Source organism: Anser cygnoides, chromosome 2 (assembly GCF_040182565.1).
Source record: "Anser cygnoides isolate HZ-2024a breed goose chromosome 2, Taihu_goose_T2T_genome, whole genome shotgun sequence".
Classification (NCBI taxonomy): domain Eukaryota; kingdom Metazoa; phylum Chordata; class Aves; order Anseriformes; family Anatidae; genus Anser; species Anser cygnoides.
Window position 1 is genome coordinate 160,514,890 of NC_089874.1, and position 14,115 is coordinate 160,529,004.

Consider the following 14,115-nt stretch of genomic DNA (forward strand, 5'->3'; position numbering starts at 1 on the left):
AGGAGTGAGGGGTGGCATTTGTGTCTTTGGCATCAACAATTTCAATCCTCTACAGAAGGCAAGATCCCTACTTTTTGAAAAACTGAGCTCCTTTTCAGGGACAGCAGGCTGTGATGATAGTTGTCATTTCTTTGCAAGGGACACTTTCCCTATATGACTTTCATCAGTGACTGGAAGAAAAGAAAGGAAGAGTCCTTGATGCAGGTCCTGGGACTCAGCTCTCCTCTTTAGAATTGACATGGCCATTTATGGAGGAAAGTTACACTTCCATTTGGGGATTTTCCTCCCTGTCTCTCTCTCATGCAAACAATTCTTTGCTGCACAATGAGGAAATCCCTTCATTTCACGTGGGGATTAGCAAACTCTCTTGGGTCAAACTCATCTCTCTCCCTGACAGCTCCAACTTAGACCACCTTATAAGAAGCAGGTTTTTCTCCCCGTCCAGCTTAAATGGGCCAGAGCCACAAATGCACTTTTCTAAATGTCTCCCCTTGTTGCCTGCTAGACCTGTTTTGAGGAATGTCAATCACAATTTTAAAACTTAAATGGTGGGAAACTTACTTCATGCCACTAGTTTTGCCCTGGTGTTCAGATTAGGGTATGTACAATTGAGAAAATCCTAGCAAATCAACTGAATTTCCTTCTTTTATGTTATTACAAGCAACATCCTAAAAAAAAGCACATAAAAACTCCCCAACTTCACACTCAGGTAACATTGTTTTATCATAATAGATACTTCAATCTAAAAATAAAATAAACTGTCTAATCTTTTTGTCCTTTCATCTTTCCTCTGTGATTGGCTTCACATGTTTTCATCCTCAAGATTTTGCATAGCTGTTCTCTGCTCTTGCTTTTCACATTTCGGGCAGCCAGCTCCTTCCCATTTTAATATATCGTCTCATGGATTTTGTTGCTGAGATATGGTACTTGCTCTTTTATCTTATGGGCCTTTCTTTACCCAATGGTAATGTCAGTGCCTCAATACTCCAGTGGATTTATGGACAGGCTGCAGATAGCAAGGTTTCCTTGGCAATTAGTGGGCCATGCTCTTTCTGATGCCCTCAATTCCTATAAGGCTGTGCTAATAATCCCCAGGATGTCTTGAGCTGCCATAAGCTTAGCCAGCTATGCAGGTGTTTTAGGACATTTGAATACTAGCAGTCCAACTGTTTTCTCATGCAGATTTTCAAAGGCTATTTCAGATCTTGAAAAACAACACTTAAAGACTTTTTATTTTTATTTTTTAGTAAAGAGATCCTGAAGGGAAATGTCTACTTCTTGTTGGTGCAGTTCTGCTGAAGTGTAATTAAAATGAATAATTCATTTTTAATAGAACTTGGGTTAGATTGACCAAGAGGTTGCTGATGATTCAGAGTGAAATCAGACCCTTATGCTAAGAGCATATAGGAGCATAGGAATAGTATAGGAAAAATAGAGGAAAAGGTAATTGCCACAACATGGTGTCTCAAAGTTGACCTTCTGAGGGTGGAGCTGCCACTAGGCAACACTGAAAACAAGGAGTTGTACACTTTAATGCTGCTCTTCTCTGGACCACTTTGTTCCAAAATTTATAAACCACAGCCCAAATCCCTCTCATAAAAGATATTCTTAGAAATAATTAAATAATAGAAAACAAAAAACACCCTTCTGTCACTAAAAAATCTTATCACGACATATGATTTGGTCACATGATAGGCATGATTCACATGTTTTATATGATTTGAACACATTAACTCGCTATGGAAAACATAGTTAATTCTTTCTGTTACCAAGGAAGTTCACATCTCTCACCTCCTAGTTCCTTTTTAGTAATCTAAAATAGGAACATTTCCGGCCTTTTCAGGAAAAATTAATTAATTAATTAATTAATTAAACTTCCCAGGAAAAGGAAGGAAAAGTTCAGGGCAGATGGAGAAAAAGCAAAAGGAACAAAACACAAAACAGAGAAAGAACTGTATGGATGAAGTCATTCACCTCAGTTAGGATGGATCAGATGAGTAGAAATGGCTCAGTCATTCCCCAAATGGATTTAAGTTCAAGATGGAAAGCCCTCTGTCTTCCAGTGAAACTTCTGTTCTCTCTTATGTATGTCTATTTAGATGGATGGAGGATTTCTCCCTCTTATTCTGTGGAATACTTAGGATCTGATTTTTGGAGCAGAAAATCCAGGCCTTAAGGCACCTGAATCACCTTGATAAGGGAAATGAAAAGCACCTGGTTCTCTCACTACTTATATGAGCATCCATTTCCTATACACAAAAAACAACTTCTCCAAGGCCACTTGAAGAAACCAAAATATGGTGTCTGTCACCATACTCTGGGATGAACTCAATCTGGATGGAATATTTCTTGAACTGAGCTACTGGCTTGATGGACAGAGGGCTGGCAAGTTTCTAAACCTACACATCAGTTAGTCACGGGATAAGCAAACGAATCCTCTGCTGAACACCTGAGCATTCAGAGAAGACTAAAAGTATCTAGAAAGATTAGTACTCAAAACCTTAATTTCTGCAGAGTGAATTTCCCAAAAGGAATTTCTGGGTTCAGGAACTTTGAGTTTGAGTGGAATAAAGGTATCTAAGATAATCTTAGGCACCCAAACCCCTTTTTGGCTCTTGCCTCAAGGCTCAGTGCAACCATTGGTAAAGGCAGGTTGGAAAATTTTCCCCTGATTGACTTGCCCAAGGACACAAAACTTTGTGGAGGAGAAAAATCCAAATCTCTGAAGTGTGTGCATCACTTTAACCACTGAGCTAGCCTTCCCACAACCTTTAGTAGGAAATTGAATTTGCACATGCAATGGTTCCTTAAAATAACTGCTGTTTTGCAAGGAGACTCTGAATTCCCTCTTGCAAGGAGTCAGCATCCACTGAATGTCACCTCTCTACTGCTCTCCTGTGGTTCAAATGATTGTGCTATTCCTGGAAGAGGTGTTCTACCATAAAAGCACAGGTCCATATCCTACAGTGTTGAAGACCCTTGTGGAGCAACTCTCTTAATTACTATTTATATTTTGTTCCAAGCATGTAACACAAAGCCATAGATATTTATAGCATATGCATGATAACAGATGGCACATACTGATTCTTTGGTCTATAGTGGCTCCATGAAGCTGCTTTGCCTGTATATTACAATTAATACAGAAATCACTATATTCTAGTAGCTTCATGGTTACAGTGCCAAAACCTATGGTGCTTTCTCAAGGAACTATAAAATACAATTCATCTTATGCCATTATTAAAGCAGATAATCCTATTTAATATTCCCAGAGATGACAGAGCTCTGCTTGGGGTTAAATGTAAGGCTGTAAATACACTTGCTGTTCTGTCCACTCCCTTTTCCAGAAACCATTGCCAAATCCAGAGAGGAAAAGTCCCTTAATGTCTATATCACAGAATCACAGAATCGTCTAGGTTGGAAGAGACCTCCAAGATAATCTAGTCCAACCTCTGTCCTAACACTAACAAGACCTCCACTCAACCATATCACTAAGGGCTACATCTAAACGTCTTTTAAAGACCTCCAGGGATGGCGACTCAACCACCTCCCTGGGCAGTCCATTCCAATGCCTAACAACCCCTTCAGTAAAGAAGTTCTTCCTAATATCCAACCTAAACCTCCCCTGGCGCAACTTTAGCCCATTCCCCCTCGTCCTGTCACCAGGCACGTGGGAGAATAGACCAATCCCTACCTCTCTACAGCCTCCTTTAAGGTACCTATAGAGAGCAATGAGGTCTCCCCTGAGCCTCCTCTTCTCCAGGCTAAACAACCCCAGCTCCCTCAGCTGCTCCTCGTAAGACTTGTTCTCCAGACCCCTCACCAGTTTTGTTGCCCTTCTCTGGACTCTCTCGAGCACCTCCATGTCCTTCTTGTAGTGAGGGGCCCAAAACTGAACACAGTACTCGAGGTGCGGCCTCACCAGAGCTGAGTACAGGGGGACAATAACTTCCCTAGACCTGCTGGCCACACTGCTTCTGATACAAGCCAGGATGCTGTTGGCCTTCTTGGCCACCTGAGCACACTGCTGGCTCATAGTCAGCTGCCTATCAACCAGTATTCCCAGGTCCTTCTCGGCCAGGCAGCTTTCCAACCACTCATCTCCCAGCCTGTAGCGCTGCTTGGGGTTGTTGTGCCCCAGGTGCAGGACCTGGCACTTGGCCTTGTTGAACTTCACACAGTTGGCCTCAGCCCATTGGTCCAGCCTTCCAGATCCTCCTGCAGAGCCTTCCTACCCTCCAGCAGATCGACACACGCACCTAACTTGGTGTCATCTGCAAACTTACTGAGGGTGCACTCGATCCCCTCATCCAGGTCATCGATAAACATATTAAAGAGGACCGGCCCCAGTACCGAGCCCTGGGGGACTCCACTAGTGACCGGCCTCCAACTGGATTTGGCTCCATTCACCACAACTCTTTGGGCCTGGCCATCCAGCCAGTTTTTAACCCAACAAAGCGTACGCCAGTCCAAGCCACGAGCAGCCAGTTTCTTGAGGAGAATGTTATGGGAAACAGTGTCAAAAGCCTTACTGAAGTCAAGGTAGACCACATCCACAGCCTTCCCCTCATCCACCAAGCACATCACCTGGTCATAGAAGGAGATCAGGTTTGTCATGCAGGACCTACCTTTCATAAACCCATGCTGAGTGGGCCTAATTGCCTGGTTGCCCTGCAAGTGCCACGTGATGACACTCAAGATAATCTGCTCCATGAGCTTCCCTGGCACTGAGGTCAAACTAACAGGCTTATAGTTCCCCGGGTCTACCCTACGGCCCTTCTTGTAGATGGGCGTCATGTTTTCTAGCCGCCAGTCGACTGGGACCTCCCCTGATAGCCAGGACTGCCAATAGATGATGGAAAGTGGCTTGGCCAGCTCCTCCGCCAGTTCTCTCAGTACCCTTGGGTGGATCCCATCCGGCCCCATTGACTTGCGTACATCCAAGTGCTGTAGCAGGTTGCCAACCATTTCCTCATGGATTATGAGGGCCACATCCTGTTCCCCATCCCTTTCCACCAGCTCAGGGTACCGGGTATCCAGAGAACAACTGGTCTTGCCGCTAAAGACTGAGGCAAAGAAAGCATTGAGCACCTCAGCCTTTTCCTCATCTTTTGTAACTAAGTTTCCCCCCGCATCCAGTAAAGGATGGAGATTCTCCTTAGTCCTCCTTTTTGTGTTGATGTATTTGTAAAAACGTTTTTTGTTATCTTTAACGGCAGTAGCCAGATTGAGCTCCAATGAGCTTTGGCCTTTCTAATTTTGTCCCTGCACAGCCTCGCAACATCCTTATAGTCCTCTTGAGTAACCCACCCTCTTTTCCAAAGATTATAAACCCTCCTTTTTCTCCTAAGCTCGAGCCACAACTCTCTGTTCAGCCAGGCCGGTCTAGTTCCACGCCGGCTCATCTTTGGGCACGTGGGGACAGACCGCTCCTGAGCCATTAAGATCTCCTTCTTGAACAGTGCCCAGCCTTCCTGGACTCCTTTGCCGTTCAGAACCTCCTCCCAAGGGACTCTGCCAACCAGTGTCCTGAACAGCTCAAAGTCAGCCCTCCAGAAGTCCAAGACAGCGGTTTTACTGGTCCCCTTCCTGACTTCACCAAGAATAGAGAACTGAACCATTTCGTGGTCACTCTGCCCAAGACAGTTCTTGACCACCACATCTCCCACCAGTCCGTCAGTGTTTGTGAACAGAAGGTCTAGCGGCACACCTCCCTTGGTAGGCTCTCCAACCAGTTGTGTCAGGAAGCTATCTTCCACACTCTCCAGAAACCTCCTAGACTGCTTTCTCTGGACTGTGTTGTGCTTCCAGGATATGTCTGGGAAGTTGAAGTCCCCCACGAGAACAAGCGCTGACAATTTCGCGGCTTCTGTCAGCTGCCTGTAGAACTCCTCATCTGTCTCCTCATCCTGGTTCGGTGGTCTATAACAGACCCCCACCAGGATGCTTGCCTTGTTGACCTTCCCTCTGATCCTAACCCATAGGGACTCAACCTTATCATTCCCAGCCTCAAGTTCCTCAACATCAAAACACTCTCTAATATAGAGAGCCACACCACCACCCCTTCTGTGCTGCCTGTCCCTTCTGAAGAGCCTATAGCCAGACATTGCAGCACTCCAGTCATGAGAGTGGTCCCACCACGTTTCCGTGATGGCAACCAAGTCATAGCCTGCCTGCTGCACGATGGCTTCCAGCTCCTCTTGTTTGTTACCCATGCTGTGTGCATTAGTGTAGATGCACTTCAGTTGGGCCATTGCCTTCTCCCCTGGCCTTGTCATTGTTCCCCCTGGTACAGCTCCAACAAGCCTAATTTCAGCCCCATCCCCCTTCTTTCCTAGTTTAAAGCCCTCTCAACGAGCCCTGCCAGCTCCTGGGCTAGGATCCGTTTTCCTCTTAGAGATAGGGACCCGTCTGCGGTCACCAGGCCAGGTGCTGAGTAAAGCGCCCCATGGTCAAAAAACCCAAAATTTCTGTGTTGGCACCAGCCTCTGAGCCACGTGTTAATCACGTGGGCTTTCCGTGTCCTCTCTGTACCCCTCCCTGCCACTGCAGGGATAGATGAAAACACCACCTGTACTCCCGCTCCATCCACTAACCGTCCCAGTCCCCTAAAGTCCCGTTTGATAGCCTTCAGGCTTCTCTCTTCAATATCATCACTGCCAGCCTGGACTATCAAAAGAGGGTAGTAGTCAGAGGGGCGGACCAGGTTGGGAAGCTTCCTGGCAACATCCCTGACCCTGGACCCAGGGAGGCAGCAGACATCCCTACAGGTAGGGTCAGGTCGACAAATAGGGCCCTCTGTTCCCCTGAGAAGGGAGTCGCCTACTACGATCACCCTTCTGTCTTTCTTGGTGGAAGCAGTCTTGAGGCGTGGAGTCGGCTTCCTTGCCCTAGGCATCCTCCTGGGTAGACTTTCTACCTCGTCCTCACCCACCGGTCTCTCAAGCTCCAGGGCCTCAAATCTGTTACGTAAGGGCACCTGGGAAGGTGGGGCCGGTAGGGGGGGGGGGGGCGTTGCCTGCAAGGTCGAGCAGGGAGCTGTCTCCATTCCTCCTCAACTCCTAGGTCACCTCCATCTGCCCGACAGCAACAGGGCAGGGGGTCCACCCCCATTTGGGGTGTCTCACCCCGGTACCTCTCCTTCAGGCCCTGCAGGGAGTCGCTCCACCAGTCTATCTCCCGCTCACACTCCCTGATAGCCCTCAACCTCTCCACCTCCTCTTTGAGTTCTGCCACCAGGCAGACCAGGTCATCCGCCTGCTCGCACCTCACACAACACGGCGCCTCTGCCTCCCTCAGATGGCAGCAACAGGCTCAGGCAGTCCCTGCACCCAGAGACCTGAACTGCCGCATTGCTGAGCAGGCGGTCAGTCTGGGTGGGTACAGACTTTCTAGAGAGAGCTCTCTGCCTGGTATAAACCTACGCCTCGTCAGCCTCCCTCGGGGGGGCTGCCGGGTCCTGGCGGCTCCCTTGAGCGGCCTCGGTGTCGGAGAAGAAGGCCTGCCTGTCGCGATCCCCCGCCCCGCTGCAGAACGCGTCTGCCCCGGAGCCGATCGCCTCGGCCCGTGTATCACCACGTAATATGTATCACCGAGGAGAAAAAAAAAAGAACAAAGCCGTGTTTATTCTGAAAATATATCGAATTTAATACACCTGGGATTTCTCAGCAGTGTTTCAAATCAGGCAAATGGGGGAGCATAATGCAAACTAACAAGATGAAGGGAAAAAAAAAAAAAAGCTGTGGAAGAGAATGCAGGTTCTGTGTTCTCTTTCCCTCTTTCGGTAGACAGTCCCTCAAATCACCCTGAAGGGAAGAAATATGTTATTTTTTTGTCTGTCTCACCCAAGCTGGATATGATTCTTTTCTCTATTGTGTTTTTTGTTTTAGGAGGCACTTGAGGGAGCAGGTTCAGGCACAGGTTACACACAAGTCCATGCACTCCTGTCATCTTCAGGATGACTGCAGGTCACTTGGAACTTGCCATAATGCATCAACTACAAATCTCCTTTCTTTGTCTGCAGTGACTCCATCTCCATTTCATGCAACTGCGTGACTTTTCTCAGACTTCTTAGTTGCATGACATTGCCTCCAAGGCACGTGGCCTCCACAGGAACAACAATGATGCAAGCAGCATGGCTTCTCCATGAACACTTAAGTGCAAGAATGGTGCCAGATTCTCTTCTAGCCTTCCCTAAAGGTTGACTTGAGCAAGCATTTGAATCCACGGTGTGGAAGCAAAACATGCTGAGGTTTGCATTCTGATTTAGGCCCATTTTAAATGTAGTGGAGACAAAAAGAAACTATACCACCCATTCATGAAGACCATGTTGAGTTTGTCCTAAGGCTGGGTCAGACCAGAACTGTGATACCCAGATATACCACACAGAACTATGATGCCCAGTATGTGCCTTCTTTACAAGAGGTAGCACTCAGCTACACTTCCAGTTAAAAATACCTGGGTCCACTTTTCCTTGTAGCATGGCACAAGTCATATGTTGGAGCTTCCTACCTAATGCAAAGTATGCAAATTTTTGCTACAACTGTGACAGAAATGTAATCTGTGAGATACAGGTAAACTCACAAAACTAATCTAGAGTACATATACATATACACAAACAAGGAAACAAGAAGAGAAAGAGCAGAAGAAAGGTGGAAGATGTTTGTGTCTAATGAGAGAAGATTTAGGATCAGATGAACTGCTTCTTGGCAAAACAGGTCTCTGATTTTAAGTGGCAACCAGAAGAAAAATGTCAAACACTTCTATGGAAAATGCTACTGTTACTTTGTATTCCCATACCTCCATACCTTCAGGTCTGAACATGAGCCAGATGTGTACCCAGCTGGCCAAGAAGGCCAGTGGCATTCTGGCCTGCATCATCAATAGTGTGGCCAGCAAGACTAGGGAAGTGATTGCTGCCATGTATGCGGCACTGGTGAGATCTCACCTTGAATATTGTGTTTGGTTTTGGGCCCTTGACTACAAGAAGGATCTTGAGTTGCTTGAGTGTGTGCAGAGAAGAGCAACAAAGCTGGTGAGGGGACTAGAAAACAAGACAGGAGGAACAGCTGAGGGAATTGGGGTTGTTTTGTCTGGGGAAATGAATTCTGAGGGGAGACCTCATCACTCTCTACAACTATCTGAAAGGAGATAGTAAACATATGCCTCTCTTAAAGGTCATCCTAAACAGTGGTCATTCCCTTTCTTGATTGTACTGATACTAGCTTTTGACATCATGAGGCACTGTCCTGCACTGAGGATGAGAACAGTATTTTAATATGGAAAACTGTTCTCCTTTTCATAATTCTGGTCTTACACAGGCATAACTGGCTTGGGTAGCAGAGTTTCTCAAGTGACTAGTATGTGTTATTATCACAAAAATGAGTGTAAGGGAGTTCTCATAGTTGGATAAATTATTTACAATTCTTAATGACTTTTATTATATTATTATTTCTTGCTAGAGCAGCACAGATATACACAGCATACACAGAAATCAGATTTTAAGCCATTTCTAAGATGCTGATGATGTAAAGCACTCTGTTGTCTTCTGAGATGCTGGTCAATTTTATTCTTTATTTCCTCACTATACTGCTACAAAAACCGATACTGCAACTCTCCTTAGAAAATTTACCATGAAGCAAGAGAATTAAGGGTTCCTTAGGAATTACAAATAGATTTTAGTATGCACATGGAACCAATAATGCTCTGAAAAATCATCCAAGGAAATAATTTCATGTTTATTACTGTTGCAGGAATTGTGCACTGAGTGTTGCTTGAGCCCACCTAAAACATTCAGAGGTTAAAATTCATGAGTCTCTAGTCATACTGAGTCTGTATGGGGAGCACTGCTCTGTGAAATCAGATTTCAGATGGGGCATGCCTCAAATGGAGGGGCTTACAGCACTGTTTCTGCCTGTGATAGGTAAATTCTGCCTCCAATACATGTGTTCAAGAAGACTTCTGGGGGCATGATGGAATTCCTCCAAAGGGAGCTCATGAAACATCTCTGCTCCCACCTGCTGCTCTGCAATTTATCCCATGGCATGAACCCCTTGGAGGCACTTTACTGCTTGAAAACTCTACTTCTTAATTTATCTACAATACTTCCTAAATCAAAACTAATGACCTTAAGAAGTTGTCAGAAAAAAACAAAAACAAAAACAAAAACAAAAACAAGCAGACCGTATGCATTTCTATATCAATGCCAAGACAAAAATTGTGAGAAGCAGGTTAAAAAGAAAGAAGAAAGAAAAAAAAAAAGTCTAGATAGATATATAGAGGGAATTAAATACACAATTTAAGAGAAATCATTCTTGGGGGAAAAAAAAAAAAGCACAGAGAATGAGTGCTCATTATTTCTAGTTCATTAAAAAGTAATTGTTATATTTTACTCTTCTTAAGCTGAAGATCTTAAAGCACTTTACAAGCATTAGCAAATTAAGTTTCCCGTCATTCCAGGCAGAAAGTTAAGTCTTACTACTATCTGCATTGTGTGCATGGGAAAGAGTGTAGACTCTTCCATGAAATTCTTATACAGACATACAATCCTATATAAATCTATCTAACTCATAATATAAGGTTGGATTGAACATTCAGCCACAATATAGCGATCCTTGTTCCTAACCAAGATGCCATAAAACCTTTTTTTCTTTTTTTTCTGATCTCCCACCATTGGACTGTCAATAGTTTTAAAGTAAAGTGGACTCAAGAAGATAAGGCTTTTTAAACCTTTGTTTCAGTTTGTATGCAGATTCAGCTATCTATTTCAAGATCTTTTGCTAAGTCATGAAAACTACAAATACCATTTAATTCTTATTTCAAAACCCTAGATGTAAAACTGATATAAGATCTTATGCTAGAAATTGCAGAATAATTAAGGAATATTTTCCCCTTTAAAACTTTCAAGGAAAGCTTTTCCATCAATACTAGGAAAAGTTTCAGAAAAGAACTTGACATAAGCAGTGAAAACATTTATTTTATTGAAATTTCAATTTTCTATGAAAGTTCAGACATAAAAAACTTAACTAGCTCTGCCAAATATGTAGGTCAGTCTTAGCACAGGTTTAAGTTGTGCATGACTTCAGTGAGTGGCAATGACACCTTGTGTAGTAGTTACACAGCAGAGACCAGAGGTTTATTTGTCACACTTGTGATGTTCTCCTTTCAAATGCAGAATCAGACTTTCACATGCTGAAGCAAGGATAATCTAAAAAAAATGAATTGTTGCTTCTATCTCCAGCTCAGAACAGTAGGGGAGAATTTTGCTCATCTTCAGCATCCCTTTAGATATTAAAAGTAAATTAGAAATAAATAAGGTGCTCTATGAGGCTAACCTGAACAATTTTTTTTTTTTTTTCCTATAGTTATTACTAAGCAAACAAGTCTGTTGTTGGGGAAGATACTGTCTATGAATAATGAAAGGTCTCCTTTTGTATTCAGTTTCTAGATGCCTCATAATTAAATGTTGCTTGTTTATGAAATAAAAATAATAATAATAATAATAAAACAAAACAAAACTGCTGACACTGTAAATCAGCCAGAACCAATCTTCTGCTTTCCCAGGCATTACTGTAAGAAAATTAATTCTCTGCACCCAGGAATAAGTCCTGTATCTCAAAGTAAACTGATAAACTGTGTTTCAGCTCCTGTGTAATTAGGAATAATGGCTCCTATTCTTTTGACTGAGTTGCAGAAGTAGGACGGAAGAGTTACCATTGTCTGTTGGGAAGATTTGTGCTTTGTATTATCACCAGCTTGTACTTCTTTAACATGTGAACTCTAATAAAGTAGAGCAGCATCTTTTTTTCTGGCTTTTTAAAGGGAGCTTGACCTTCACCAACCTTTGCAATTCCCTTGGCTATGACAAAAGGGAGAGTGCCAATCTGTTCATATCAAAGGAGAGGCCTTTTGTCCTGGACATCAGGATATGGTAAGAAGGCATGACCCCAGAAGCAGCATGGTGTCGCTACCTCCTTCCCACTGTAAGAAACATAAACCCTATGCAAAGATGCATCGGATAGGGAATTTAAAGCATCTACTGACCCGTAACTTCACCTTGTAGAGGGCAGATTCATGGGGCAGGAGAAGGAAGATGGCACTGTACTGCCAATGTGCATTGTCTGGCTGATGTGGGATGGAAAAGTGAGTGCTGTGTTCAGTGGTCTCAGAAATATATGCTGATTTCTGACACTTGTATGCATGAATATTGAGGGAGACACTGAAGCTTACCTGTATTTCCTCTTCAAATATGCACTGCAACATTTGCAGACTATATGATGTGGGACACTGTCCAAAGCAGCCTGACTGAATCTTCAGATGAAGTTTCATAAGCCTTTTGTATTGTCAAAATAAAAATATATCTTGCCCAGGTCATCCCTTTCATCAGAAAATTTATTTATTTATTTAATCAGGAAAAGTAATCAAATTTTGCCCAACAAAATTAGTTCTTGAGAAGCCCAGGCAACTTTCCCCCTCTATGGTTGTTCCTCAGAAGGCTATCTGAGCAATCAAAACCAGAGAACTTTCATAATTCTAAAAATGAAAGCTTAAGATCTTAGGAATACACAGTAACAAAATATACAAGAAACACATGAATTCTAAATAAAATTGAGGTTGTAAATCTTCACTAAACCACTCACTTAGGCAGTAATTTCCAGCATGAGCAGAGGGAGTTCACACTGGTTCTTTACGTTTGAGTTTCTTTGTAATATGGTAAAGTACACTTATGGAACTTCCTAAACCCATAAGCGCCTTGTAGGTATCAATAGAATGTTTGTAAAACTTCAAGGTATGCTTCTTACTACCTTTTGCTACTTGTTTTCAAACTATATTGGTTTGAGGATTCCTGAATGCTTTTCACCAGTGCTCATATTCCTTTAAGGATGTCTTAAATATAGAATGTCACATGGAGAGGGAAATAAATAAATAAACAAACCTAAATACCTGTTGCATTTTTTTACTTTTTTAATGTCATCTTGTGTTGATGTCTTCAGACATGGACTTTTAGAAGCATAACCCAAAGTCTGAAAACAATGTTTACAAACCACTACCTAAGTGAGTCTTCTCTTTATAGTATTCTTCTGTCTTTACAGATGACCTAAAAAAATATTTTATTGTTTTTTAAATGGAGAATCATGTTACAAATCTACTAGAGACTAATTATTCTTATAGTAGCATCCAAACTACTTAAAAAAATAACCTTTCAAACCATTTTGCATTTGGACCAAGACAGTACAAGATCTCTCTGTAGTTTAGAAGACTCACCAAGCTGCAAATTGCCCTTAATCCTAGATGGCCATAAATGTTTATCCAGTGGTACCGAAATTCTAGTATAATCTTTGAAGCCTTTGGCCTTTTACAGCTTGAGTTAACAAGTGGAGCTCTTCTGCAAATAAGGCTATCAATAGGCCAGCACAATGGTTTCTTACCAAAATCTTCTGATCCCTCACAGAAATACTGTAGCATCACAGCTGTAATTCTACTCAATGCTGGAGTCAAACTCAGCATATCAGCAGCAGACCAGAGCTGAGAGATAGTTAAGAACAGCTTTTTTAATGCTTCTGTGCTGTGATTTGTCTTGCTTTGCATTTGAAGCTGAATTGGCCCTGTCTCTGGCCTTAGCGTCTCCATCTGGGGATTCATATCATAGACCAGATGACATGATTGCATAGAGCTAGAGCTTTAACAGCTTGAACAGACAAAGCGTCTGGAATCAGATGTGGATTTTATATACAACATGCCTCAAAAGACAGTAGGTGAATCCAGTAATCTAAGACTGTCAGGCTACTGGGACCCAAACTCTTCCAAAAAGGAAGATTTGGGGTGTGTCTGCACTCATAGTTCAAGAAGAAAATACACTTAGTTGAGGACTGAAACAAAATTCCTGAGATTTACTGTTTAGAGTAGGAGGTTACTGTGGGGATTTCTTACGCTGCGATAAATAAAAGCCCATTAGGTTTCTCCTGGTGTCTAGAAGAGATTGACTGCAGTTGTACAGCATAATGGAAAGCTGGCTAATCAATACTGTGTTATTCTTCAATTTAACTATACTAATCGTGCACACTGTTTTCATTTGTGTCTGAAAGAGAAATAAAAAGGTGTGAACATCGATTCCTGCTA